Genomic DNA, 20,318 nt, shown 5'->3' with positions numbered 1-20,318 from the left:
CTGCCAAAAAAATGAATCTAAACACAGACTTAACACCTTTCACAAAAAGTAACTCAAAATGGATCATAGACCTAAGTGTGAAACGCAAAACTATAAAACTCCAAGAAGATGACACAGGATAAAACCTAGATGACTTGGGTATGGTGATGACATTTTAGATATGACACCAAAGGCACGATCCATGAAAGAAAGAACTGAAAAGCTAGACTTCATTAAAATTAAAAACTTCTTCTGCTCTACAAAAGACACTATAAAAATAATGAGAAGACAAGTCACAGGCTGGGAGAAAATATTTGTAAAAGACACATCTGATAGAAGACTATGTTCCAAAATACAACTCTTAAAACCGAACAATATTGAAAACAAACAACCCAATTAAAAAATGGCAAAAGACCTGAATAAGACAGCTCACCAAAGAAGACACACCTATGAAAAGTATGTGAAAAGATGTTCAGCATCATATGTCATTAGATAATTGCAAATTAAAACAATGAGATAACACTTTGCACCCATCAAGAATAACTAAAATCCAAAACACCAACACCAGCAAATGCTGATGAGGATGTGGAGGAACAGAATTCTCATTCATTGCTGGTGGGAATGCAAAATGGTACGGCCACTTTTGAAGGACTGAGCCTCAATTTCCTCATCTTTAAATTAGACATCCATCTCTGAGGATATGGTTTTCTTAATTGTGTGCAAAAGATTTTGAGTCAGGCATCTAAAAAACCTTTCTTTATTCTATTAATTCCAACGGCTCAAATACCACTCTCTAAAACATTAAAATAAGGAAATTATAGGGAACCAATGCCCCTAACATAATTTTATGAGAGTGCACAAAATGGAGAATGGACCCGACAATGATTCCTCTGAACAGATATGAAAAGCAAGATGAATGCCCGGGCAACATGTAATGAACTGTGATTCTAAACATCACATCCAAATAAAAAGGCATATCTGTCTATTATCTGGAACCAGTGATGTTCAGCAGATTAGTCAACACTCCATTTAAAAAAAATCATTCCCCCAAACAATAACAACATGGTAGCAATTTTACTAAAACCTGTTTCTTAGCCTGGATCATCACCTGGGATGCAACAAATACTTCATCTAAAGGTTCTTCTTTAATATATGATCTATAAGGGATCGGAGGAGGGGCAGTTTTGTACAGAGGAGTTCCTACTTTTGCCATTATCGACCAGCAGGCGTGGGACTAAAGATAATTAATGGAAGAGAACTCAGAAAAACAGATTTTCTGGTCAGGAGCACGCTGGTAGCTATAGTCAACAATACCTAAGGAGCTACTGGAATTTGGATAAAATATCTAAGGGCGCTAAATTTAGTCTAATCCACACATAATGAGATTAAGTGTAGAGTATTTTAAAAATCAAAGTTGGAAGAGCAGTTCAGGATACTCAATCAAGGTATAACTAAAAGTAAGAGAAAGCCTTAGTCTCACAATAGCATTACCATATCAAAAGAAAAGCTGCAAGAACCGCCTAGGGGAAAGTCTCAGAGCAATACAGTGTCTACAGCCAAAACGAGGGACAGGAAAACCAAGAGGCTCAACTTAATTCCTAGACATGTCCAGAATCTAAATTTCATAACTAGGATAGAAATTTTACTCAACACAACAGCCTTTCCCAAAAAAGCCCAAAGCCAAAGAAATATTTGATTCTCGGGCAGACAACGGGTAATAGGTCAAAATTTCACCAGAGCAGGAAAAACTTTAAAACAACTGCACAGGGGCTTCCCTGTGGCGCAGTGGTTAGGAATCCGCCTGCCAATGCAGGGGACACAGGTTCGAGCCCTGGTCTGGGAAGATCCCACATGCCGTGGAGCAACTGAGCCCGTGAGCCACAACTGCTGAACCTGCGCTCTGGAGCCCACGAGCCACAACTACTGAAGCCTGGGTGCCTAGAGCCCGTGCTCCGCAACAAGAGAAGCCACTGCAATGAGAAGCCCGCACACCGCAACTAAGAGTAGTCCCTGCTCGCCGCAACTACAGAAAGCCCGCGCGCAGCAATGAAGACCCAATGCAGCCAAAAATAAAAAACAAACAAAAACTGCACAAGAAAGTTTAGAAATAGTCTTGCCTTGAGTGAGGCTAACTTCCTAATTTGGAGCATCTAAAACTAATTTATGACTGCAATCACATAATATTTTTCATTCCAATGTTGATAAAATTTATAAATGTTCATTAATATTAATAACAACCCAAGAAACCCAGTTAATAATAATGCTTTTATACAATATGTGAGAAAAACAAGCTTTACCACACAACTTCATAATGACTTGAGTGTGAGTGAATGGTTTTGTGAAAACAATATTCTAAGTTCACTGAAGACAGGGCCTGGGTACATAAAGTCTCTATGAACAGCAGCCATCATAATTTGTTCCTTAATAAATGCTTGCGGGTAACTGGCTGCACATTATACTTAGTAAAGCTAGACCCAGGCAATTACAGTTTCCACAATTCTCCCATAAGGTTGTGCTGGCCATTCATCTCATCTCTCAGCTTCCAAGCCCTCTATTCTATACTTGTTCTGAACTGCTCTATAGCCATCTCTGGGTTGGGTCAGCCAACCTTATTTACCAGACTTGTCTGCCAGCTTCACGTTAGGTTTTACCAGGGGGAGGCAACAGGTTAAGATGGGAAGAGGCGGGGAGAAGAGATTTTCTTGATGTTTTCATTCTTATTAAAGTTGCTCCAACAAGAGAGGACAGCCTCATGTGCCGACTCCAGCTGTGTCTCTTCTCCCCTGCTGGTTGAGTACCAGCTGCCTGGCATCCACGTGGAGGTGAGATTACCTGCTGTGTGGGGGCCCCTCCGAACTCCTGGGTTCTTCTATTCCATTCCCCCAGCCCAATGGGTGGTTATTAAAATCTGGATTACTTTTGCTCTTTTAGTCTTCCAACACCTGTGTAACCAATTACATTCTCTGAAGTACCTCACATGGTTTACTGACTGATAACAAAGGGAAGAAAATATGTACCTTTCTTGAAATTACTCATAGAGTGCTGGTAAGCAGCAAAACTTTACATTGATTTATATAAGTCAATACAATAAAATGTATTGACATTTTTATACTATCAGTAAAGTGATTCTAAGGACATTTTTATAAGGCTACCACTAGGGTTTGTTTCCATATGCCAATGGAAGTTGAATACAAAATCTTGAGTTTGATTAATCATTAAAAAGAGGCTAAGTTAGAGAGTATAAAATGCCTCAGGAAGAGAGAAATGGGACACAGAAGTGAGAAGGGAGTACAGACAGAAAAAGAAGTAGGAGATATACAAACACAAACTTTGATCTGTTTATGAGTCTGTCTTACCTGCTCTTTAAATAAGATACTTAATAAGTCTAACATTCCAGCAAACCACAAAATCAACATCACAGTAATAAAATAAGTGCTTTTTTATGGAAATAATAGTGACAAACAATCACAAAAAGATTTTTCATATTATTCAATGAATATACGGTGTCTGGTATTTGGACAAACCAAAGAAAATTGTGGTAGCAATGGCAGCTTTGACCTTCATCTACCACTCTAAGTTCTTGGCAGACTATATGGAGAGATCTATGCATATCTGCTGAAAATCAATAGTAGGTACTAACTATAATTTCCAGTGTGGCTTGCAGAGATTTAGAGTTTTGTTTTCTTATTATACAACTAGGCCCAAAGAATCTAGTACAAGAGCATGCCAAGAGTATGCAAAGTGTCCTCTCCAACCCACCTCATTCCTGCTTAAAGGCTTATCCTCACTTCCATAGCAGGGTGGTTAAGAGTGCAAACTCTGGAGCCATAGTACTGGATTCGAATCCTTGCTCTGCCACTCACTACCACCTTAGACAAGTCCCAATTGACTCCTATGCTTTCGTTTCACCACATAAAAGGGATTAAAACAGGACATGTATATAATAAGTGCTAGATAAGTGTAACCTATTACTAGTAGTAGTACTATTCCACATAAAGACAGATAAAGCATAGAAATGTCAAAGGGAAAGTTACATGAGAGAAAAAAATGCTTATAAATTGGGAGAAAAAAATTTATACATTGGGAGAAAAAATGCTTATAAATCACAAACTAGGAGTTTTGACCATACAAGGACCTGTATCAGAACATAGTTACTTTCTGAAGTACAGACCCTTTTGAGGATGTGTGAAAGCTACAGCACTCCTCCCTAGAAAAATGCATATACACACAAAATTTTCCAAAATATTTCAACGTTCTTGGACTCAAATCACAAATAGGTTATTTCATGATGATATAGCTATACCAAAGCTGAAACACTAGAGGGTGCCACAACCAAAGAAAAATGTAAAGAAAGCACAGGGAATTTCAAGCTGCTTAAAATTCTTCAACTGGAATAAACATCCTTCCACAGAAAATAGTTAGGTGAATCTACTTCACCAAATACTTCAAAATACATCAACTCTCCTATAGCCTCTAGATCAGCACTGTTCAATAGAAATTTTGTGATGATGGAAATGTTCTAAATTTGCACTGTGCCAAACAGCAGCCACCAACCAATGTGGCTACTGACATGAAATGTGACAACTGCGACTAAGGAACTACATTTTAAAATTTTACTTAGGTTTAAATAATTTTAATATAAATAGCCACATGTGGCTGTGACTATCACAATGAACAGTGCAGTTCTTCTACATTCTAGTTGTAAGTTTTGAAATTACTTGCTTCTAATTGTTGTTAAAGAAATTTCTAATACAGTAGGTTCATACAATATTTCAAGCAAATCCATCCCTTGGTGAAAATTCAACACTGCAAAGATAGGAGAAAAGACTGTCCGTGTCTCTCCCTCACCCTGCAGGTGTTCACAATCAAAAGTAAAGCTTTCTTTTACTCATTATAGAAACCCTGCCTACCCAATTCCCTGACTGTATTTCTTAAAGATCCTGGGTTAAAAGAGCTTAAAAAAAAGTAAGTACAAATTGATAAAGTTAACTTAGAAGGCTTTTGCCTTTAAAAAAGCCTTTTCCAGGACTTCCCTGGCAGTCCAGTGGTTAAGACTCTGCGCTTCCAATGCTGGGGGCGAGAGTTCAATCCCTGGTCGGGGAACTAAGATCCCACATGCCATGCGGCATGGCCAATAAATTTTAAAAAATAAAATAAAAAAGCCTTTTCCTTAAAAAATAAAAAAATCATATTCGAGTGATAATATCACCAAGGGCTAAAGGAGCACTGGGAAGAGAGGACTACAAGGACATCGAGTAGGTACCATGAAAAGGAGGACAGGGGCTTCCCTGGTGGCACAGTAGTTGCGAACTTGCCTGCCGGCGCAGGGGACATGGGTTCGAGCCCTGGTCCGGGAAGATCCCACATGCCGCGGAGCAACTAAACCTGTGCACCGCAACTACTGAGCCTGCGCTCTAGACCCCGCGAGCCACAACTACTGAAGCCCGCGTGCCTAGAGCCCGTGCTCTGCAACAAGAGAAGCCACCTCAATGAGAAGCCCGCGCACAAAAAACGAAGAGCAGACCCCGCTCACCGCAACTAGAGAAAGCCCGCACGCAGCAATGAAGACCCAATGCAGCCAAAAATAAATAAATTGAAAAAAAAAAAAAAGAAAGAAAAGGAGGACAGAGTCTTTAGCCAGGAGTTCGTCAGGTGCCACAATGAAAGGAGACTGCAGGCTGAGGCAACAGCTTGTGAAAGCACATGGCACAGCAAGAGGACATGAATGAACACCCAGACTCAGGAGGAGTCTGGGGACCAAAGGAACAGCTCTCAGCTGCCTTTACACCAGAATCTTTCTTTACACTGTAATTTAACCTTCTAAAAATAAAGTGATTCTAAGAACACTGATGCTGACCCACCTGCCAAAGAGAAAAGTGGTCTCCACATTACAGCTTACAACCCTGTGTCTGTCACAGTGCCCTGAGTGAGAAGGTACCTAATGAATGTTGATGACAATGATAAAAATGATTAGAAAATGCATTCTCAAATATTCAGATGCTTATTAACAGCTACAAATATAAACAAAAAGCAGGTGAGTTGCAGAAGCTATCCCTGGATCAGAAACATGGTGGACAGGAAGTTTAGTAATGCCTAGGCATTTGCAAATGGGTAAGAATGCAGCTGGCTCTCTTTGCAGAAAAATCATTTCTCCACAGCTGCTCCCCAAATCACCAAAAAATAAGGAGCTGTCATGTGATAGCAGGATTAGAGGCTCCCTCAATTTCCATTAAGGAGAAATAACATAAATTGCCCCAAGACTCACCCCTCAATCTCATGAGCACAAAGGACACTTTTATTCAGATCCTGCTTACTGTGAAATGTAGCATTGTTGCCTGGCTGCTTCTGTGGTGGGCCTCAATCCTGCTGGATTTGCCTTTATACAACCAACATTCAGTTAAAGCTGTTTCTTAGATTCTTCAATACATGATTTTTCCTTTGAGATAACTGAACTAGGATAATATTTCTGGATAATATTATGAATGTATAAGTGTCAATACTATGGATCTAGGAATTTCTGCAATTCAATCATTCTCTCATTCATTCCACAAATATTTACTGAATTCTTATCAGGTACTCCTAGATTAGTTTAACATCAGTATTCCAAGAAAAACTATGACTGGCAATTCTAATTTTTTATCTTTAGTTTAAAAAATGTATTATCATAAAAGTGACACATGTTCTTTTTGGGTAAATGAGAAAATACAAGTCAGAAAAAACCAAAAAAGAAACAGAAATCACCACCACCTGAGATAGCTACATTACCAAATTAACAATTTGGTATACATGCTTCTAGCATTTTCCCCCTGAGTTTCTTAGATGCTTTTTTTTAAAACAAAAGTGAGGCTGTTGTGTATATACTGTTGTAGAAATATTTTAAAATTTAATATAGAACAGAAATTTTCATGTTATTAACATTTTACATCATTTTTTAATGTTTACAGAGCATTCCCTATAAAAATGTACAGTAGGTATTTTACTAATTCCCTAAAGTTAAATCATTTAGGTTGTTTCCAATATTTCACTATTATAAATACCACTGTGATGACAAGTTTGATATTCAATAAATATCTGTTGAATAAATGAGTAAATGAATGGTTTACTAAGTTAAGTCTTTAAGTACATACCCAATTATTTCCTTAGCTTTTAAGAGACATAAAACTTTCAGTAGGTCTTCCCTGGTGGCACAGTGGTTAAGAATCCGCCTGCCACTGCAGGGGACATGGGTTTGAGCCCTGATGCGGGAAGATCCCACATGCCAAGGAGCCACTAAGCCCATGCGCCACAACTACTGAGACTGCGCTCTGGAGCCCGTGCGCCTAGAGCCCGTGCTCCACAACAAGAGAAGCCACCGCAATGAGAAGCCCGTGTACCACAACAAAGAGTAGCCCCCGCTCGCAACTAGAGAAAGCCCTGCGCAGTAACGAAGACCCAACGCAGCCAAAAATAAATAAGTTAATGAAATAAATTTAAAAAAAAAAACAAACTTTGAGTGATCGTATAGTTATGATTCTGGACATGCTAGAATCATTCTGTGCCTGGACATGCAGGCACAGAAAGGTAATGTGATAAAAACAGTAATCTAAACATAAAGGTGAGCACATAATACTTGGGGGATGCAAGACAAGATAAAAATATTAACCTTAATGATGTAAAAGTAGAGTATGGCTCCCAGAAGCTGGAATATAGAAAGAGGGTAGTGCAGGAGCACTTATAATGCCATTCTACAAAATGGCAAGTTGAGAAAGTTTAAAGTTGATGGATCAAAAAATAAAAGTTTATCATTTATAATTATAAAGATAATTATTTTAAAACTTTCAAAAAGAATATAAATATCAAATAATGGGAGATGGAGAAAGGAGGGAGTAGAAAAAGTGACTTAAATTCTTATTTTTCATATCAAAAAAGACCACAGATATTGTGTAAAGTTGATCAATCAAGAAACAGAAGTTTACACATACTATTAAGCCTTATGGAAGTAATTCCAAGAGAAGCTAAAAACAGAAATAGTGAAATGGCTTTTTTCTTTTTTTTTTTTTTTTTTGCAGTACGCGGGCCTCTCACTGTTGTGGCCTCTCCCTTTGCGGAGCACCGGCTCCGGACGCGCAGGCTCAGTGGCCATGGCTCATGGGCCTAGTTGCTCCACAGCATGTGGGATCTTCCCAGACCGGGGCACAAACCCGTCCATTGGCAGGTGGACTCTCAACCACTGCGCCACCAGGGAAGCCCAGTGAAATGGTTTTTAAAGGTGGTCTCTGGACTGTAGGGCTAGGGATGGAAAGGAAAGAGAAAAGGCAGGAAACATTGTTTTTTTCATCATCAACTCTCCTCTGCTATTTAATTTGTTAGGAAGCACAAAGAATACCCTGATAAAATTGGCTGGAAAACCTGTAATTATTCACTTTGGATCCCCTAACTATATATATATCTTCTTACCTTGATAACCAGTCAGACGCAGCTGCTCACAGAGTTTTCCTTTAACCAGAGGCAAACTTAAAATGCCTAAGACCTTGGAGACTACCTAGTCTGATTTTCTCATTTTACAGATTAATTTGAGACCCAGAAAGACTAAGTGAGTTACCCAAAGTCACAGCTCTAGTTGGCGGCAAAACCAAAACTCGAACCCACATTCCCTGCCTTCTAATCAAGTGCTCCAACAGCTCCATCAGAGACCCACCCTTTGTGGGTCTCTAGCCATTACTGGCTTGGGCACGTTAACTTCTGGCTTGGGCACGTTAACTTCTATCCCACACTATCATGTGTATATCTTCAACCCAAGGGTTTAACTGAGGGGCCAGTGAATTTGTATTATAAAATAACATGCATACTGAACTGCAGTAATTTTTCAAACTGCACCTGCAGTAACCCATCCCAGTCCCTCTAACATGCCTTCCGTTCCCTTCACTCTTCAACCCTCACCATCACTGCCTTAGAGGATACAGCTGCTTTGAGGAATGGTTCCTACAGACTGAGAGGCCTGACAGCATGCTTCCCAGCCACAGGAATAAATGCAACTCGTGAAGTTGCCAAAAAACAATGTCTTTTGAAGCTACTATCTTCTGTGAGCACCAGGGCAGTCAAATTATTTCATGTTTTTCTTCACCCATATTACATGTGTTTATCTAGCTAATTAGACACTCCCACTTCCAATAGATGGAAAGGGAACAAAACTTTTTTTTTTTAAAAAAAGGAGGACAAGGGACTGACTTTTTTTTTAAAAAAATGGAGAACTGCGCTCACATTTTATACATTTTATAATGTAATCATTATACCATTTTATAAAAATTATTTTAAAATGAATTTTAAATGGTATGAAAGTCCATTTATATAAATTATTATTTGTATAGATTATTATTTACATAAATTTAGAAACAATAAAAAATAAGTATATGCAGAAGAGTCAAGATCTAAAAGCCAAAACCCCGGCTTCCCTGGTGGCGTATCGGTTGAGAAGCCGCCTGCCGATGCAGGGGACACGGGTTTGGGCCCTGGTCCGGGAAGATCCCACATGCTGTGGAGCAACTAAGCCCGTGCGCCACAACTACTGAGTCTGCACTCTAGAGCCCGAGAGCCACAACTACTGAAGTCCACGTGCCACAACTACTGAAGCCCAGGCACCTAGACCCCGTGCTCCGCAACAAGAGAAGCCACTGCAATGAGAAGCCCACTCACTGCAACAAAGACTAGTCCCCGCTCGCCACAACTAGAGAAAGCTCGTGCACAGCAACAAAGACCCAACACAGCCAAAAATAAATAAATAAATTTATTTTAAAAATAAATAAATAAAAACCCAAACCCCAGTATTGACTGTTTTTTCCATAAATTGTGCACAATTTATGGACAGCGTATGTCTCACTAATTTAAAATAAATAACACTGAATGTTTAAAAGCATGCTTTCACACACATGGAGCTGTGCATAATGGGATCAGCGGGGCAACAGCAGTACAGATTAATATTGAAAAGCAGGCTGAGCAGTGAGCCTAACACTTATCATTTCCTGGTTTACTTCCTGCATTTTACTTCTGATCCACTGTGAAACTGAGGGCTAAGGGACACATACATACAGTTTGATGGTGGCAACATCAATTGAGGCTTTTAAAAAAGTCAAACAATGTATATGAAAGCACCTTGTAACTGCAACATGCTAAAGAAACATAAGGCATTATTTTACTGTATTTTATTGTGGAGCAAGAAAGTGATGCAGAAGAGGAAATGATTGCTGCATCCATCCAGCATTTGAGTACCAGGATCTTAAGGGTTGGACCATAAGCAGCTCCAGGTCTAGTCAGAGAAAAACCATATAAACCAAAGCAGCCCTTCATACCTGTTTTGACTGGTCTGCAGTGTTTTTTTGTTCGGTTTTTCAATGTGAATGAATTGCCAACATTTTAAAATAGGGAAATAAGAATAGAAGTTCCAGACTTCTGACTTCTCTTGAAAAATCAGGAAGATCTGGGGACACCAGTAAGCAGTACTGTGTTAAAAGCTTGGGCTGAAGAGTCAGTTCTGTCATTTGTTAGTACGGTGATACTCAACCTCTCTATGTGCCTCAGTCACCCTATTTATAAACTGGTGATAATGTATTAATACCTTCCTCAAAGTGTTAATGTGAGGATTAAATAAAATGAAGTAATTAAGTAAAGGACTCAGCAGAGTGCCCCGCCACCCCCAATAAATGCTAATTGTTATTATCATTTCAGATTGGCAACAACTGACTGGCTAGAGGGAGAAGAACATGCTCTTATCAACAAGATAATAGCAACAAAGACTCTACAATGCAATGTATAAATGCTAAGGAAGAAAATTACAGGGAGAATGGGGCTCAAAGGAGAGGGATGATAATCCAATCAATCAACAAATATTTAAGAAGGCATACAGATGGCTAAAAAGCACAGGAAAAGATGCTCAATATCACTAACTGTTAGAGAAATGCAAATCAAAATTACAGTAAGGTATTACCTTACACCGATCATAATGGCCATAAAAAAAACCCTACAAACGATAAATGCTGGAGAGGGTGTGGAGAAAAGGAAACCCTCCTACAGTGGTTGGTGGGAATGTAAATTGGAGAACAGTATGGAGGTTCCTTAAAAAACTAAAAAGAGAGCTACCATATAATCCAGCAATCCCACTCGTGGGCATATATCAGGAGGAAACCATAATTCGAAAAGATACATGCACCCCGATATTCACTGCAGCACTATTTACAATACACATGGAAGCAACCTAAATGTTCATCAACAGAGGAATGGATAAAGAAGATGTGGTACCATATACAATGGAATATTAGCCATAAAAAAAAGAACGAAATAATGCCATTTGCAGCAACATGGATGGACCCAGAGATTGTCATACTGAGTGAAGTAAGTCAGACAAAGACAAATATCATATGATATTGCTTATATGTGGAATTTTAAAAAAGGGTACAGATGAACTTACCTACAAAAAAGAAATAGAGTTACAGATGTAGAAAACAAACTTATGGTTACCAGGGGGTAAGGGTCGGGGAGGGATAAATTGGGAGATTGGGATCGACATATACACACTACTATATATAAAATAGATAACTAATAAGGACCTAACTGTATAGCACAGGGAACTCTACTCAATACTCTGTAATGGGGGCTTCCCTGGTGGCACAGTGGTTGAGAGTCTGCCTGCCGATGCAGCGGACACGGGTTCGTGCCCCGGGCTGGGAAGATCCCACATGCCACAGAGCGGCTAGGCCCGTGAGCCATGGCCGCTGAGCCTGCGCATCCGGAGCCTTATGCTCCGCAACCAGAGAGGCCACAACAGTGAGAGGCCAGCGTACCGCAAAAAAACAAAACAAAAGAAAACAAAACAAAAACAAAAAAAAACTCTGTAATGGCCTATATGGGAAAATAATCTAAAAAAAAGGGGATACACGTATATGTATAACTGCTTCACTTTGCTGGACACCTGAAACTAACACAACATTGCAAATCAACTATATTCCAAAAAACATTTTTTTTTAAAATTACTGAGGACCAGGTTCTAGACAAGAGACACAGTGGTAAGCAAGAAGGCAGAGTCCCACCTCAAAGAACTTACATTCTGGAGGAGGGAGCCATGACAATAAAGACATAAAGGAATAAACAAGAATTTCTGGAACTGACGTGCTATGCAGAGGATAGAATAAGGCAATATGATAAGAAAATGCCTGGGGAGAGGGGTGGTCTCTGATGAGGCACATCTGATTTGCGACCTGAATGGGTGAGAAGAAGGCAGTCACAGGAAGAGCCTGGTAAAAAGGGAAACGGTGGAGGGAGACAAGATTGGAAAAAATCACATAAAGCCTTTGTAGGCCTTGGAAAGGAGTTTGGATTTTATTCTGATCAGGAAAAATTTTACGGGAGTAGCTATTTGAGAGGTGCCGCTGGGAAGGAGGGTGGGGTGGAAGTATTCGGAGCAGAGGAAACAGTGTGGCATATGGAACATGACCAAACATGGAGTACACCAGAGGTTCAGCTAGGGGGAAACCAGATGGTGGGGGCCTATGTGCTGTGCAAAGTAATCTGTACTTCATCTTATAGCTCAGTGGTACTTAATATTATGAAGATCCGTTTATAACAACGGAAGGAAGGAAGGAAAGGAAGGAAGGAAAGGAAGGGAGGAGGGAGGGAAGGAAGGCGGGGAGGGAGGGGAACCTCTACTACATGATAATTGTATTTATTCAGAAAACCAGATAATGAAAAGAGTACACTATAAATTACTTAATTTATTTGAAAACTCAAATGTAGGCAATACTTTTGAGAGACAGTATTATCTACTCAGTCTACAAATAACCACAGGTCACAAAAGCCCACTGCTATAACTCCTGGCCACCCTTAGGGTTCTAGGTTATAGGATGAAGCACTGCTAAAGGCGATAAGGAGCAAACATTCCTCCCAGCTCTGTGAAGAATCGCTTGGGAAGGACTGAGCCTAGACTGACTAGTTACCAAACCAGTCAGGTAACTAATTCAGTGGTCCATGAGGGAGCACTAATGGGGGCCTGAACTAAGACAGTGGGGTGAAATATTTAGGGGGTGAAAATGGAAAGGATTTAGTGAACAACTGGATGTGAACAGTGAAGGAAAGGTAAGTCCAGGATGATGCCAATGTTCTGGCCTGGGTTAAAGAGTGGCTCATTAAACAAGACAAGGAATAGTAAAAGAGCAGATTTGCAGAGGACGACAGTGCGTAACAATATTTACATGAACTGTCCAGTGAGATACCCAGATCTGGAGCTGTGATGCAGGAGCCTGTGATGCAGGTGTAAGTTTGGGACTCATCAACAAGGAGATGGTAATGAAAGCACAGAGCATGAATAAAATTGACCAGGAATAATATGTAAAATGGGATGATAAAAGAAGCAAGGAAACTTAGGGATATTCAAAGTAGCATATAGAGGAAGGAAAAAAAAACAACGTGTGAACACAAATGAGAAGTTGGAAGGAGAAATGAGAATCAGGAGATAGTAAGTGTCATGGTAGGCAAATGAAGAGAGAAGTCAACAATATCAAATCTGGTGGAAGAAGAATTGAGATAACGACTTGCCAAGAAATTCAATTCATTCATTCATTCAATACATACATAAAAATCACCTACTGTGTGTCAAGCATTGATGTAGACACAGGAGACAGCAATGAATAAAAAAAAAGTCCTCCCCTTCTTGGATTTTACATCCTACCAGAGGGAGATAAACTAATCAAATATATACATAATATTTTAGGGAGAGGAGAGGTGCGGACAAGAGAGGGTGCTGGCCAAGAAATGCCTTTCTGACAAGATCTCTCAGTTCACATCTGTAGGAGTGAGGGAGACAGCATGAAATACTTGGGCGGAAGAGTATCCAAGGCAGCAAGAACAGCAAATGCAAAGATGCTGAGACAGGAGCATGCTCGGTGTGATCAAGGAACAGCAAAATGGCCCGTGTGCCTGAAGCACCCTAAGCTAGGGGAGAAGAAGCAGATGAGGTCAGACAGTTTAGCCAGGATCAGGCCTGTGGGACCTTGAGGGCTACTTAAGACCTTTGGATTTTATTCTGAATGAGATGGGAAACCCTTGGAAGGTTTTGAGCAGGGGTTAAGATGTAAACTGATTTTCTTATATACATTTTTAAAGGGTCACCTGGGCTGCTATATGAGAGTAGACTGAAGGGAGGAAAGGGTGGGAACGGGAAGACCAATTATAAGGCTACTTTAAGATGAACATGGCTTCGGGACTTCCCTGGTGGCGCAGTGGTTAAGAATCCACATGCCAATGCAGGGGACACGGGTTCGATCCCTGGTCCAGGAAGATCACACATGCCACGGAGCAACTCAGCCCGTGAGCCACAACTACTGAAGCCCGCACTCCTAGAGCCCGCGCTCCACAACAAGAGAAGCCATCGCAATGAGAAGCCCACGCACCGCAACGAAGAGCAGCCCCTGCTCGCCGCAACTAGAGAAAGACTGTGCGCAGCAACGAAGACCCAATGTAGCCAAAAGTAAATTAAAAAAAAGATGAACATGGCTTGGACCAGGGTAGCAGCATCAGAGGTGATAAGAAATAGTTAGATTCTGCATGTTTTAAAGGTACAGCTGCCAGGATTTCCTGACAATTGGGATGCATGGTAGAGTGAAAGAGAGAAGTCTAAAAATGACTCCAAGGTTTTTGGTTTGAGCAACTGGAAGAACTTAATAGGCATTTACTGGGATGGGAATGAATGTCAGAGGAACAACTGAGATGCCTATTTTATATATATATATATATATATATATATATATATATATATATGTATATCTCCACGTGGAAATGTGAGTAGGATATTGTGAATTGGAGGCTTAAGTTTTCTATTTTTAAAACTGCTTTTAGATGCTTTTAAATGCTTTTTAACATTTGTTTTTGCTCCTTTTTGGAAGAATATAATTAAGAATTGCACTTATATTCTTAGAAATATTGAGGTAAACATTTATTATTTAGGTTCATTCACTTCTGGACAAATCAGCTATAGAAGTGCCACTATTACCCTTTCTAAGGTAACAATGTAACACTAGGTCACAATTATCTATCATATCTCAGATTTCTGTCAAACATTTTTCTTTACGGATGTCAAAACAGTCTATGAAAACAAGATAACTAAGTTAAAGTAACTATGTTGGAGAGATTCAAGGATGTGCTCTATAAATTACTATATGAATACTCTTTCTTTCTTCATTTTCCTTTTCTTTCTTTCCCTGATAGCTGTAGTGCAAGGAGAAAGAGGCCAGAACTTGGAGTGAGAAATGCGTGGTTTTGATTTCTAGTTGCATAATCTTGGAAAATCATAAAATCTCTATGAGCTTCTGATTGATCATCTGCAAAACTGACAAGGATGATGCCTGCCCCATGGGTTAGTAATAGTAATAATAGCTAACACTTATTGAGCCTTTACTATGTGCTAGGTGCTTTTCTAAGTACCTTTACATATATAATCACATTATAATGTATAATGTAATCCTCACAACTCTAAGAGGTATTATTATCTTCACTGTCATGATGAAGTGAGGCACAATGAGGTTAAGTAATTGCTCTAAAGCAAACAGGAAATGAGTGACAGAAACAAAATTTAAGTCTTGTCAGTGTGCATAATAGTGATTTACAGTTTATAAAACATGTTCATATTTTGTTTTTTTTGTGTTTTTTTTAAATTTATTTATTTATTTATATTTATTTTTGGCTGTGTTGGGTCTTCGTTTCTGTGCAAGGGCTTTCTCCAGTGGCGGAGAGCGGGGGCCACTCTTCATCGCGATGCGTGGGCCTCTCACTGTCGCGGCCTCTCCCGTTGCGGAGCACAGGCTCCAGACGCGCAGGCTCAGTAGTTGTGGCTCACGGGCTTAGTTGCTCCGCGGCATGTGGGATCTTCCCAGACCAGGGCTCGAACCCGTGTCCCCTGCATTGGCAGGCAGACTCTCAACCACTGCGCCACCAGGGAAGCCCCATATTTTGTTTTTAAAGGTAGGTACAGCACAGTATTAGAATGATCAATGTGAAACAGGTCCAAAACAGTCAAATATCATCAATTTCACATGGTTCAACCAAAACTATTATGCTATAGCCACTTAAAAAAATGAAACATGAAAATGTTTTTTAACTGTAAAGCACAATGGAAGGTATCATTTTTAAGCAACAATAAATAGAACCACACTAAGAATTAACACAATTGTGAAAATGAAAGTAGTATGAAAGGGAACAGACAGTAAATACAGGAATCTGTTCAAATTACACACCACTCAATGATGGATAGTCAATGTGAAGTCCGTTATATATCCAGCCCAGGTTTCCATTTGCAGCCTTGGTATTTTTGAGGATTAATCTTCTGAAAGATATGGAGACAATCTCAAGCAGACATCACCTTCCCCATGGCACTCATTACCCCCCGATGTAATATTTATTTACCTTTTTAGATAGTAAGTAAGCTCATGGGGGCAAAGATTTTTCTGTTTTATTCAATGCTTTATCCCACCACCTAGAACTGTTCAAGGCTCACAATAATCACTCAAATTTGTTTATTGAATGAGTGAGAAATTAGAACTTTCTAAGCTGGACAATAACATATGAAATACATTTTAAGACAAAGAGTACTCAGAGATTTTGTAACGTAAACAACAACAATAAATAAACCTTTCTAAATAGTATAATAATGGTCCCTACCATAAACACTTCAGAAAGTGTCAGACATCTAAATTTGAATAGTACCTATTCAAAAATTAAAATCCCTATATTTACTTTGTGAGTAAATTAAAACAAAGTATATCTTGAATTACTTCCAAAATTAAAATTAGAATAGCAAATAATCAAAGTTTCAGGCATAGTAGTAAGAAGGAAAAATTATCTTAGAATCCTGACAAGGAAAGGAAGTTAGAGAAAAGTAAAAAAGCACATGTGTTTCAAGAATAAAATTTACAAAGTGGTTGAATATAAAATTAAAATTCCTTAAAACTGGGAATAACATTTCCATTTTTGAATTTGTTTAACCTGTACAAGATTTCCCTAAACTTAAAAGGGGGAGGAAGAAATGCTATCCTAAGTTTCTAATGAAATATAAGCTGCTTAAATAACATTTACACTATATTTCCTGTTCAAAAAAAAAAAAAATCACCAAAATTTTTCCATGACTATGGAAATGTTGCATCCATTTAGAATAAGTTATTTGAAAAATTACAGAGCACTACATAAAGAAAAAATAATAATCATCCTATAAGAATAAAAAACATTTTCCTCACTACCAATTTCTCAGTGTGATTGTTGATAAAATTCTAAAAATCAGAAGGGGAAAAGGGACCATCAAATGTAATTTACCACAAATATTTATCAGCAGCCACTTAGTCCTGACCACAACAGACGTCCTGCAGCCAGCTGGCTGTCAAACCACCAAAAGCTGCTTGTCATCCACCTTCCTGGCGCTTAGAACTAAGCTCACTTGGGTCAAAACAAGTCAACTACCTTTCTCATCAGTAGTAATATACTGGAATAAAAGTATAATTCTGTCTGCCAAGATTCTGTTCTTAAGAATAGTCTTGTAACTATTAAAAGGGGACATTAAATTAGAGCTATTGAAAAGGGTTATCTGCATCTGTAGCTTGACTGGGATAATACTTCTGAGGTCTTGATGTGTAATCAAACCAGAGGAAAGAGAAGTCACTGGAAAAATCAACAAATATCATAACCCCCAAAAAGAGTGAATAAAGAGTAAACTATCGAAAAAAATGCATATGCCAGTAGTAATATGTAAATAAAAGTAGGTTCATACTTTAGAATAGATTCCATGTATTGTGCAACAAGGAATATTCACACTGACTGAGTATAGTTACAAATCATTAGTCAGAGAAATATTACATAAGTATTAAAGGATGAAGTAGACTGATGTGTACTGACACAGAAAATGTCCACAATATACAGCTGTAAACTGGGGAGAAACCCAACAAAACAAAACACCCCAGGTTATAAAATATGCTAGAATAAGTGTGGTCTCATTAAAATAAACAAACAAACAAACAAATAAATTACAGATATGGCTATGGAAAAACAAAAGAATCTAGAAAGGTATACTGAAACTGTTAAGAATGCTTTTCTTCTGTGCATAATGGAATTATGAAGACTTCTTGTTTTACAGATTTTTTTTCTCCCTTTAAAACAATAAGCATGTAGTTACTTTTATAATGAGGGGACTGGAGGGGTGGTTAATCCCAGATCTGGGAAAGAAAAGACAAATAGTATAATAAGCCCCTCTACCCCTTCACCAAATGAAAAATCTGAGGGTGACCTCTAAGCTCATGGAATCAGAGAGACTCATATAAAGACCATCAAAGCTGCCCAATGTCCTCTGGGTACTCTTTCTTTAAAAAGAATCCTACGTAGAACCTCAAAATATAAGATAAAAGTGGAACACTTCTTATTGAAGGAGCTGGGGAATGCTGACAGCTATAGGCGTTCATCCCCCTCACCTCCTGCAATACCCTCTGAGACTCAGGACTCCACAGAGCACAAGTGGAAACTCCCTAATTAATGCAAGTCTTCCATCATGCAGTTGGGAAACTGAGACACAAGAATTAGCCTCCTATTAAGATATCTGCCTAACAGACAGGCTCCAGGGTTATTTTATATACTAGGCATTATAGACACAGTCCTTGGGGCCTGCAAACTTTTCAAATACATACAGAAAAGTTTAGAGAAAGCTGAAAACACAAAAAGAACTGGCTCCAAAATACCAAAAGAATGAATAATCAAAATTAATAAATGTCCAGAAAAAGAAGAAAAATAGATATAAAGCTTCTTTATATGTTCAACATGAAAGCACACTACAGCTCCCTAGTGGCTCTGCAACTGTACATGTTTTTCTATTATCTGAGGTTCCTGTTTAGCTATACATATCCATCAAAGTAACACAAGCTGGCATCTGCCACTGAGAAAAAGAAGTGGGAAAAAAAGCAATAATGGAGAGACATTGTTTTGGAAACTGCAAAGAGACAGAAAAGATATGTTAATCAAATAGGTGGATAACTAGAGATTCAAGGGATAATGAAGTCTGTCCTCGGAGGGTAAAATCAAATTCCAAAAAACTCAAGCAGCTAAAATAATGAGCAAAATATCACAGGATAAATTTTAATAAACATAAACATAATATTCTGAACTTTGGCTTAAAAAAACCCATTGCAGAAGAACACAGGATGGTGAAGACTGTGTCATCACAAGAAAAAACAAAACAAACAAAAACTCAAGGGGTGCTGGAAATAATATGGAAATAGTATGGAAATAAGCACCATGCCAAGCATCATACGTAAAATATGGATAATGAAAGCATCAACCTGATCACACTTGTATTTACTGCTTGGCACTACACTTTTTTTTTTGAGTAAAATGTTTTTTATTCTTATCTGTTGATTAGAAGAAAATGAATAGTAATTTTAATATGGGTGTGAAAGGATACTCTACCTGCACTTTACCCTCCCTTCCCTTACTACTCAATATTCACCACTGTCTCTAGGTCAGGAATTATATTCTTTTTGGGATTATGTTTTTAAATTGTCATTTTGGGAGCATTTATATTACCTCAAGACCCAACTTAAGAACTAGACATTTCCTGTTGTCATTGTACTTTTTAAAGCCATAGATTATATTTCACTGGGACTGTGAAAAAGCCAGTATTATAAAGAATAGTTAGAAAAATATATATGTCTAAACCTAGAAAAGAAAGGGCTTTAGGAAAATGACCTCTTATTAAATATTAAAGAATTATTATGAGGAATTGTAAATATCATGTGGCCCCAATAAGAACAAATAGCCAAGAAGTTAGGGTAGACAGGGCAGAATTGTGGCCAATATAGATCATTCTTCTAACAGGGGTGTGAAAACAGCAGGTTGCCAGGAAGCAGTGAGCTCTCCCATCAATAGGTATCTTCATGCAAAGCAAAGACAACCACCTGGGGGCATGGGAGAGGTGGGCTTTACACATATACTAACAAGCCAGCATGCAGAAAGTAAGGGAGCAAAAAACAAAACAAAACAATACAACTCTAAGATTCTGCACCAGGAGATTTTGAACCACGGGGTCCACAAATGTGTATCAGGAAGACTGTCAGGTGAACTGGATACATACCCCAAAGAAGATTTGATACAGTTCTTGACTTTCATCTACTGAGAGAGTATAATCTATTGACACATAATTTTGCTGCAGTTTGGGGTATGTACAAATGTACACACAAACAGAATTACACAGATACTATAAAACAAGCTTTAACTAAAGGTTTTGTCCTCTTTGAGAACTGTAACAGCAGAAACTGAAAGGTCTTCCTAGAGAAATGTAGGGAAAAAAA

General features: G+C 38.7%; 1 protein-coding gene across 17 annotated transcripts in view; it reads right to left on the bottom strand.

The window, feature by feature from the left end:
- The window catches only part of NRF1 (nuclear respiratory factor 1), a 137,302-nt gene that overhangs the window by 94,050 nt on the left and 22,934 nt on the right, over window positions 1-20,318 (bottom strand). The window contains exon 1 of one of the 17 annotated variants that reach the window (XM_019924095.3): window positions 16,233-16,509. The exons of 14 other annotated variants lie outside the window; for them this stretch is intronic. The gene's annotated coding sequence lies outside the window, so the exon portion shown is untranslated. Of the gene's footprint in view, window positions 1-5,840; window positions 5,961-12,117; window positions 12,192-16,232; window positions 16,510-20,318 lie in introns of those variants that run through there. 2 more of the 17 variants (XM_033863257.2, XM_019924106.3) reach the window with 2 other exon arrangements.

The sequence above is a fragment of the Tursiops truncatus genome, chromosome 9 (genome assembly GCF_011762595.2).
Source record: "Tursiops truncatus isolate mTurTru1 chromosome 9, mTurTru1.mat.Y, whole genome shotgun sequence".
In the NCBI taxonomy this organism is placed as follows: Eukaryota; Metazoa; Chordata; class Mammalia; order Artiodactyla; family Delphinidae; genus Tursiops; species Tursiops truncatus.
Note: the sequence above shows the minus strand (reverse complement) of the source record. Positions and strands in the feature narration are given on the sequence as shown.